Source organism: Silene latifolia, chromosome Y (assembly GCF_048544455.1).
Source record: "Silene latifolia isolate original U9 population chromosome Y, ASM4854445v1, whole genome shotgun sequence".
NCBI classification, from domain to species: domain Eukaryota; kingdom Viridiplantae; phylum Streptophyta; class Magnoliopsida; order Caryophyllales; family Caryophyllaceae; genus Silene; species Silene latifolia.
The window spans coordinates 189,490,956-189,502,032 of NC_133538.1; the positions used below are offsets into that span (position 1 = coordinate 189,490,956).

Genomic DNA, 11,077 nt, shown 5'->3' on the forward strand with positions numbered 1-11,077 from the left:
AACTCCAAAATCATAATACGCGCTTACCTATATATATATATATATATATATATATATACATATATATATATATACATATATATATATACATATATATATATATATATATATATATATACATATATATATATATATATATACATATATATATATATATATATATATATATATATATATATATATATAATACCCCGTATTTTATATAATCAATTAAACGGATATTATTATATATTAATTATTATACATTTTATATTACTAATTATGTCGGGTTAATGGTGAGTCGATAATTACGTTAAGCTATCGTAAGTTAATTAAGACGGGTTTATAAGGAATGCGAAATGTGAGCTAACCCATTTGAGCTGGCCCAATAACATATTCAGCCCATTTAACCCTTAACCCTAAACCCTAACCCTAATAGTACCCTAACCCTACAAACCCTACTCCCTCAACCCGCCTCCCTCAATTCATACTCCCTCAACCCGCCTCCCTCTTTTCTTCAACACCAATCTCAGCCTTTCACGCATAGAGAGAGAGAGAGAGAGAGAGAGAGAGAGAGTGGCCGTGGGTGTTGAAGGCACAGCAAGGAAGAGCTAGGGACGATTGTCGACGGCCGTGGGTGGCCCTGGTGGCTGTTGTGGTGGCGGAAAGGTAAGCATTCAACCCCCTCCTCTGGTTTTCGCATTGATGTCGGGTTGTTGGTTGTTGTTTCGTGTCTTATAGAGGTGGTTATGGTGGTTGTTCATGAGGGTATATGAGTAGTGTGGTGTGAGACGAGTGACTTGGTGGTTGTTGGGGTGGTTTTAGGTGGTGGTATTGGCAGGGAGAGGCGGCAGCGACAGGGGAGAACAAACGGGTTTAAGACACGGGTTTTCAGGTGAGTTAGAGGGTTAGGATTGGGGTGGCGCCACCGTGGACTCGGGGGAGGTCGAAACGACGGCACCATGTCGTCTGGGGTTCGTGGGGTCGACGGCGAGCGGGATGTGGTGAGTTTGAGTAATAGGTGTTGGTGCGGTGGTGGTAAGGAGAGAACAGAGGGTGTTTGGTGAGGCACGGTGGTGAACCAGGCCTTATGGCAGCCCTGGTTCGACTCGCCGGCGGCAGTCGACCAGGCTGGTGGTGGTTGTTGGTGGTGGGGTCGAAGTGGGGAGCACGGCTGGTGGTTGTCACGGTGGTTCAGGCGGCGCGTGAGGAGTGTGGGCGAGAGTGAAGGCGTGGGTGGTAAGAGTCGGGTTATTCGAATTGTTTTGAAACGGGTTTTCATAGTTTAATCGTTATAATTCGTTAATTGGTCGTATTCTAAATTAATTAATTTAATTCCCGAGTTATTTAAAATGTTTAGAGACGGTTTTGAGTCGGGATTGTTAGAGTTGTTCAAATGCTTGATTCGTTTCATCGTATAATTCGTTTAATCCTCCAATTATCGTTTTGGTCTAAGTTCCGGGTTATTTAAAATAAAATAATAATTAATAATAATTAATTAATTAAAGACGGGTTTTTGAGTCGGGTTTGTTAAAAGAGAAAAGTTACTATATCGGGAAAGTTTTCATTCTAAGAAATTCTACTTTAGTAACTTTCTATTTTTGGAAGTTGGGGCAAATACTAATCGGGTTATTTTAGTTATCAGTTGGGCATAAGTTTGGTGTCGGGATTGTATTTCGGGAAAGCTTCTATTTTGGGAGATTTCTATATTTAGTAGTTAGTAATTATAAATATTATAATTGTTTTAGGTGACGGAATCGTGAAGGATCGATAATCAGATTCGTTGCTTTATTTTCTGGACCGCTTGAACTGCTTAATTGGATTTGCTGGCACTTTGAGGTAGGGAAATACACTTGACTTATTATCGTTGTTGTTGAATTGTGTTGACTTGATTCATGGTTGTTGATTTACGTTATGATTCATATACGGGAAGGTGATTAACTGAATTGATCGTATTGTGTATGATATCACAACATCGGGTAACCGGCATGATTTTATGATTTATCAGTTCAATGATATATATATATTGTGTTGCATTAATTTCTTTTGAGCATTCATATGCATTGGAGATGGAGGATGTGGTGGTGATGTGGTGTGGTGAAGATGATGTTGTGTTAAGGCCCAGGCGGGTTCTGCAGGACTTGCCCTGGTGTCCTCAGCTGCGAGCTGGCAGATCGGCTACGGTCGATATATATAGTCTACCGGGGATCGGTATGGCTGGGCGTTCTGGGTTATGAGTTATGAGACTGGTTATGAGATATGAGTTGAGATGGAGGTGGAGGTGATGGAGGAGCATGCATATCATATTTTTTTTGTTGCTTCATTGTTTTCCCTACTCAACCTCGTGGTTGACCCTGTGTATTCGTGAACACCTGTGATGACTCAAATATTGGCGAGCAGACTTGACAGGTTTAAGAGATAGAACGGGAGCTTGGTGGGCGTGAGACTCTGGATCAAAAGACTTAGTAGCTAGATCATCATCTAGAAGACTTTCACTTTTATTTATGTTAGTTCTTTGTAATTTGACGTAAAAGAGGTTTTGTAATGATTAAGAGTTAAATAATTATATAATTTTGCCTTGGAGTTTAATTTGTTATTCACTACCTCGGGAAACCGAGATGGTAACAGTCCGGTTTATTAAGGAATGTCATGCTAAAGGCTCCTTCATAAACCGGGGTGTTACACTATATATATATATATATATATATATATATATATATATATATATATATATATATATATATATATATATATATATATACACACACACACACACACACTATGTAATAAAAAAGACTTATTGGAAAAATTATTAGATCACAAATTAAAGTGGAAAAAATCGTGATTAATAAACTGATGCTACTCTAGATCCAAATTAATTAAGATCTATTAAAACTCCATAGAAAGTAACATCACCTAACTACATTTGTACACAAAAATTCAAAAATTAAAGCATTTATGCTACTTACATTAAAATTTAAAAGCAATCCTTACTCGAATAATATATTGATTGGTAGATCACCATCGAAATCATAATATGTGCCAACCTACACATACAATAAATAAGATATGTTAGAAAATTATTTGACAACAACTTAATTCAAAGCAAAAACAAAATATTAGCAAATTAAAGCTATTATGCTACATCAAAATTTGAAACACAATGTAAACATTAAGATTCAAATAATTAGAAAACACCACAATAATGTCAGAAAACAAAAAATCAGAAACATAAAAATAATTTAACGTGAAACGATAATTAGTAATTTTTTGAATGAAAATGTATGTATATATATATATATATATATATATATATATATATATATATAGAGAGAGGAGTTCAAATGAGTCCACCTAAAATGGTGAGTCCACTAAGTCCTCATCTTAGCCATTGATCTTCTAAGATGAATGATTGAGATTTTAAAATTTTAAGATGAAAACTTTAATGTTTTAAAAATGAAACTTTAATTTATAATTGTAACTTTAATTCTTTGCAATTATAACTTTAATATTTAAGGTTATTTTATAAATAAAAATTTAAATTTATGTTATAAAATTTTAGTTTAAATATATAAAATAATTTTTGGGTATAACTTTGGCATTTTACGAGTGAAACTTTAATGTTAAAAATTGAAACTTTAATTTTTTTAGACAATTTTTAATATAAAAATTTGAATTTATTTAATTTTACAGATTTATAAATGAAACTTTAATGTTTTAAGAATGAAACTTTAATGCTAAAAATCAAAACTTTAATTTTTTTAGCCAATTTTCTAATATAGAAATTTGAATTTATTTAATTTATAAATATAACTTTAATGTTTTACGAGTGAAACTTTAATGCTAAAAATTGAAACTTTAATATTTTTTAGACAATTTCTAATATAAAAATTTGAATTTAATTAATGTTAGTGATTTCTAAATTTTATGAAGGTAACTTTAATATTTTAAGATTGTAACTTTAGTCGTAATTTTTAAAACTTTATTTTTTTAGGATTGTAATTTAAGTTTATGTCATACAAGTCCTTGATATCAAAGCGTAACTTTAGTCCATAAGAGCGTAACTTTAGTCCGTATACACGGAACTTTAACTCATGCCGCTGAAACTTTATATTAATAACCACCACCACCCTCATCTCCTCCAACCACCCGACCCATGACCACAACACCAACACCACCGCTGCCTCTAACCACCAGCAACCACACCCGCCACCATGACGTCCGGCCTGCAACATCCGCCACCATGCGCCACCTTTAAAAAAAAATATATATATAGAGAAAAGGGCCACGACATCACCACCCCTATCCCCACAAATGACCCACGACCAACACCACCATCATGACCGTAATCTGAAAAAAAAAAAAAAAAAAGGAACGGATAGAGGCAGCCACGACATACCTCGGCCAACAGCCGCACATGACGGACCAAAACCCCACGACACAACAACACAACAACACAACAACAACCACTCCTTTTTCAGATCTAGGAAAAACAAATAAAAAAAAAAAAAAAAAAAAAAAACGGCGACATGGGAGAAGTGAGGCGGCGGGAGGAGAAACATAACAACAAAAACGAATCCTTTTTCGACTTTAAAAAAAAAAAAAAAAAAAAAAAAAAGCAGCGGAAGGAAGAGCGAAGTCGGGCGGCGGGGGAGGAGAAGCATGGTGGTGGCAAAGGCGGTGGCGGCGGAAATAGGAGAAGGTGGTGATGAAATTTTAGGGTTTAGAGAGATAGAGAGAGTTTAGAGAGAAGAAATGAAGAGTGGAAATGAAATAGGAGGTAGGGTGTGATTAGGGTTTGTTTGTATTTATATCATATTTTTTTAATTTGTTTTAATCTTAGCCCTTCAATTTTTTTTGATCCAAAGGTTTAGAATGGGACTCATGGGACTCACCTATACTAAGGGACTCACTTGATCCCATTTCTATATATATATATATATATATATATATATATATATATATATATATATATATATACACACACACACATATTATATTGATTAAGGTAATAGTGTTTGTCTAGGTTTCTATATATTAACATATTAATTAATTATATTTGTTAGATCATGGAACAATTGGACATCACGTTCCGTATTTTAGTAGTTGTGGGATACATTTGATTTTTTTGTATTTACGTCAACTATGGAATACAATAATATCTCCATTAAATATGAGTTTTTGTTTTAGTTTAGAATTCTGTATTAATTAATTTATTGCTCCATATCTTATTTCAATAATTATTAATTTAGGTATTATCTCTTATTTTATTGGTCGAAAGTCGTTGAATAAACTTGGACTCTCTGTAATCGCTCAAAAAAAAAACTTTCTTTAATAATATATATATATATATATATATATATATATATATATATATATATATATATATATATATATATATATATATATATAGAATTGGGATCCGGTGAGAACCACCAACATAATGAGAACCATGAGAACTCCACCTTATGGAATTAATTTTAAAACAATGATGACATATTTGGATTCGGCATAGAATTTTATGGCTAGATATTGCATGTGGCCCATATTGAAGAAGTTGCTAGAGAAGGTAGGGCCTGTGATATGTAGAGAAACTGAGTTTTTGAAAGAGATAAACTCATGTGTTTGGGGCGAAGATGTGGAGCCTGCTGAATTTGAGGAAAGATGGACAGCCATTGTGGAAGCTCATGGGTTGTCGGATAATGAGTGGCTTCAGGAAAAGTATGGCATTAGACAATTTTGGATTCCAGCTTACTTTCGTGACTTGTTCTTAGAAGGGTTGATGAGAACAACCTCGAGGTCCGAGTCAGAAAATCATTTTTTAGCAATTTCACTAATCCAAATTTGACCCTTGTTGAATTTTGGATGCGCTTTGAGAGTGCAATGGATACAAAACGATGGGCTCAATCAAAACTGATTGCACAATCTAAGTACTCGTTTCCTGACTTGGCTACTCCTCTAGACCTAGAAAAGCATGCAGCAGAAACCTACACTCCGAGAATTTTTGAGGAGTTCAAAGTGGAAATAAAAGCAGCATGCTTTATATGTGCCATTGGGGACAAAGAAAAAGATAAGAATCATGCAATTCTCTAAATAGACGTCAAGGATCGTGAGAGAAAGAAAGACTATAAGGTGGGTTATAAGACAGCTTAAGTGAAACTAGTATGCAATTGCAAGAAATTTGAAAGACATGGAATACTCTGTCGACATATTCTCTGTGTCCTTAAACATTATGGTTTTGAGAAAATTCCAAGCGAATACCTACTTAATAGGTGGAGCAAACTAGCAACCTGCCAACCAATCTTCAATTCTGGTGGGCAGTTGCTTGCTGATTGCAGATCAGTCGATGCACAAAAGAACAAACTGACTGAATTGTGGTCAGAAATGTTCACTTGTGTGTCACTAGTTGAACAGAGTCCTGTTAATTGTGATGATTTGCTAACCATTTTACGCGGGTTCAAGGAAAAGGTACTTGCATAAACAACAAGTAGTGTCGCTGATGATGGTGGTAATAGTAGTATTGGAAAGAAAAGGGACAAAAATGCGGAAATTGGAATGCTCTTGGGAACAAGTGTGCCTAGCGAAATTACAATTTTGCCTCCAAGACAATGCAAAAACAAAGGCTCGGGAAAAAGAATGATTTCACAAAGAGAAAGAGCGGGGGAAGTCAATAAGAAACCACTAAGAAGATGCAAGGCTTGTGGGCAGATGGCGAACCATGACAGCAGGAATTGTGACCGACCAAAGGATCCCTGACAATTAGTCGAGTAAGTGATGTCTCTTATTAGCGTAAGTTTTCTATTTTTACCCTTTTTGTTTCCCTCTAATTTTTATCTTTGTTGACATTTGCTTTCTTATGGGTGAGATTGAAGTTTTTTGCGAGGAATTGGACTTGTGCAGCGGAATTTTTGAGCATCATTTGAGAAGACAACACTTGTTTTTTGGATTATTTTTTTTCATTTACAATTGTTTTATAATAAATGTAACGGGAGTCTTCCGGATTTTTAAATTGTATATTTGAGAAGATGAAATTGTGATTTGATTTAAGAATAGAAAACATGTGTTTTCCTGAGCAATTATGGCATGCACATACGAGCTCATTTTATGCACGTATGAGGTCATTTTATGCACATAAGGAAAGTATTAAGACAACTGAAAAATGTGATAATTGTTTCTCCAAATTTGGTAATTAAAAAGCTGAAACATGTGATCATTGTTTCTCCAGATTAGGCCAACAATAAAATGTGATTAGTTGAATCATCATCGTGTACGACAAGTCGTTTAATATCATGCACATACAAGGTTATTCCATGAACATGGAAGGCCATTATATGCACAGATAACCCAAATGGGCTAATTCCCCATGACATGGGTTAATTCTCATTACAAGTCATTTTAAAAGGCCATAATTTAACTAATAAATTGGGCTTAATTTAGTCATGTTACTTTGGGCTTTAATTCTCATTTCAAGTCTCAAAACTTAAATGTGGGCTTTAATTCTCATTTCAAGTCTCGAAACTTAAATGTGAGTGATTATTGAAGAAGTCGGGCCAATCCTATCAGCACTTTAGGCCATAATTAGGCACGACCAAGTACGGCACGCTCAAAATACATAGGAGTTGGCTTAAAGTTGAAGAATTAGTCAGGCACGTTCAAGCACGACATGACTCTCAAGCACGACACGATCACGACATAGGCCATGACCGAGCATAGCCTAGGCAATCTCTAAATAACGCAAGTAATTGTGTTTTGAAAAATTTCATGCATGTAGAAGGCTGTTCCATACACATATAACGCCTTCTCATGCATGTAAACATGCAAGTTACTTTGGGATTTTAAAACGACAACCCCCTGACAAATGGGGTAATTTTCATTACAAGTCTCATTAAAAAAGGCCATAATCAAGTGACATAATTGTGCCCCCACGTTACAATTTAGCATATAAACGGACCCGAAAGTCGACAAATTGCATGCACGTAGAAAGGTATTTCATACACATACAACGCCTTCTCATTCACGTAGAAGGGTGTTTCATACACGCAAAAGTTACTTAGAGTACTTACACATATGCAACCTACAAATTTACTCCACCTACAAACTAATGCCTGCCCAAATCAAGGAATCAACAAAAGCCAATGAGAAGGTTCTTTGCCACTCCCGTTTGCTAAGCACACCTAGTTATAATCCTACAAAAAAAAAGGTAGGGAAATATTGTTACGTTTAAAGTCACTTGACATCAATATTGAAAGTCTTGCAGTTAAAATATGGGGAAATAATAGAAACAAAATTAGATAAAGCATTCGAAAGATATTTTTATTACCGTTCTCTTGTTTTCCTCCCATCCGATAAGATCTACAATCAAACTCTCACCATATTCATCCAAATTCTGCATATATATTTGACAACAATATTGAAAGTGTTGCAATAAAATATGCCGAATAATGTTTGATTAATATAACTTGGTTTAGACATCATGACCTCGTAACAAGTCTGATCGGACAATAATGATTGACAACTCAAGTTTTCTAACCACTTCAGCAAATAGACTCCGCAAGAATACCTTTTGAAATAATGAAATTTGTTAAACACTTTAAAATGGTGTGTATCCCATCGAAAATATTAAAACGAGTAGAGTATAATTTAAACATGTAAGGTACCCATTCTTTTGTCGAGGCACATCCACAATCACAAACGGAAAACTGTTTATCTGCAACAGCTTTTTGTATCCTGGAAAGTGTCTTGCAATAATCCCCAAAGCAAGAAATAACTACAATAAACAAAAGCCAAAAAAATAAAAACACAATAATATAAAAGCGAAGGAAAACCAAGAAAAACTTGAGGTAACAAACCCCTAAGGCACATGGGTATAATTATACCGTTTCAACTAAAAATTTACATCTTCCGTCAGGACGCCTAGGCAAGCTTGAGTCAAGTATAAAGTTGGTCTTTTTAACAAAGTCAGACACGCAAGCAAACCAATGTTCGTGGTCGACACAGTAAGGGAAGAAAGCCTGCAAAAACGCACATAGGGAAGTGAAAATAGATAATATACAAACAGGTTAGACAAGATAATTAATTAAGTTATTTCTTTGGCAAGTAGTAAATTCCGTCGATATAATAAAATAAAAAAGTGACGGGATAATTACCAGTTTAGCTTTGGTTAGACTTTTGGGCAAGTACTGAAGCTTAATGTACTGACTTTGAAAACTGTTTTTAGCGACAACATCCTGAAAGTTGAGAAAATTTGTGAAAAATGTTGGTAATTCCAAGTAGAAACATTAGCGTTTACTAAGCATGAATATGAATACCTTGATTATTGTCGGAAAGTACACAAGATTTGGTCTTTCAAGTGTTAAACAAAGACCAACAAGGTCAATTACCATATCCATGAGCCATTTTCCTTCAAACAAAGTTGACATTCCTTCTTGGGTTACTTGCAGCCATGGAGTGACTACAACAATGTCACTAATAATGCACATATTGTAATTAGATGCACACAGAACAGCAAATTGAGTGGACAAAAACAACTTAAAAAGATGCTATATGGTCAGTGATAACTTACTCCTTATTTGCCACATTTGTCCTAATAAAATTCATCAAGTGTTCATCTGTATAGGGCAAGTCTCGTGGAACTTCATTTCTGGGGAGAAAAAGGAAAAACACAGAACAATTACATAACCATAGCACACTTTTAATAAACTAGGAGTCATCATATAGTAATGAGAAGCATTGTTGGTAAAAGATTTCTGATTACCGAATCTCACAGCCATTCTTGTAAGCCTTTGCTTTAGACGTCACTTGATCTTTCACGATGTTGTCTTTCCAAGTCAAAATTTCATTGCAAACTCTCACAATGTAACGCTTCACATCAGTTCTCTGAACAATAATATAAAGTGAAATCAACAGCAGAACCTATATATCTAATACATATACCTACATATATAATACACATACAAGGCTGATTCATGAAAGAACAAAGCTAATACATGCATGTTGATGGCTTCTGGCGTCAGGAAATATAGAAACACCAACTAAAAATTTGACTTAAATAATGGAGACTTACATCCTTGAGCAGCTTTAAAGTATACCGACACTTATTCCCATTGTACGTCTCTATATGTCGCATCATGTAAATTCCAGTATCACGCTCGACAGAGAAACTTTTATTCGGAACATACTCTTTGGCTACTACAAAATATGTAGCATGCAGATTTGGAATCATGGAAGAAAGCTTTGCACTTAACTGCTTTCTTCATTAGAGAGTAAGACAATGCCAAGCAAATAAGTTCATTATATAAGAATTAAATCAGCCATTTAACATATTTATTGCCAAACGGTGTGAAAACATACCACATATTGAACATTGACATTAAAATCTACACAACCTGGATCACACGGGTGTATAACTTCATACAAGTTATGATCAATATCAAAACAATGAAGAAGTGGGCTGGGTGCAACAACAGGGAATAAAACCTGTCAAACAATGATTAGTTGAATTTGTATATTATTTAATTATGTATTTTGAAAACTTTTAAAATATTGAACAACTTACCAATTTCACGTCTCTATAGTTGATATCCAATGAGGCTATCTGTTGTTTCAATTAGGTGACCGTATTAGAGAATAAAAAGGTACAAGTTGATAACTTAGACCAACAAAATTTAAATATCAAACTTACATCAGTTGTTTCAGTGAGAAAGAGACGGGAAATTGATCTACGATCTCTTAACCTGTTTCCATTATTCAGATAATCACACCACACATTGATCACGTCGATGTTAACGCTACCACCAAATAGCAAGGTCTTCATATCATATCGTATAAGAATCTTACCGCCACGGCTGAACAGAACCTCGCTACAAAAAATAAAACCTTAGTGTTATAGAAAGAAAATATAATACATATACCGAATAAGAAAAAAATAAAAGCAAAATTAATAGACTAATACATACCCTTCATCTAAGTCAGCAGCAAATGCATAGTCACCCATCAGTTTTTCAGACTGACTCAAGGCATCCATCACGTTCACATTTCTTATGAAAAAAGGTGAACGAAAACCGTCAGGTAACTCAACTTTTCTCTTACACTTTCGAGT

General features: G+C 34.7%; 1 long non-coding RNA gene across 1 annotated transcript; it reads right to left on the reverse strand.

The window, feature by feature from the left end:
- Nucleotides 1–10,369: 10,369 nt before the first annotated feature.
- On the reverse strand, nucleotides 10,370–10,795 carry LOC141633513 (uncharacterized). Its single transcript, XR_012538308.1, has 3 exons — nucleotides 10,661–10,795; nucleotides 10,535–10,573; nucleotides 10,370–10,455 (listed from the first exon to the last, which is right to left on the reverse strand). It is a non-coding gene; the product is annotated as an uncharacterized LOC141633513 (long non-coding RNA).
- Between the last annotated feature and the right edge of the window lie 282 nt (nucleotides 10,796–11,077).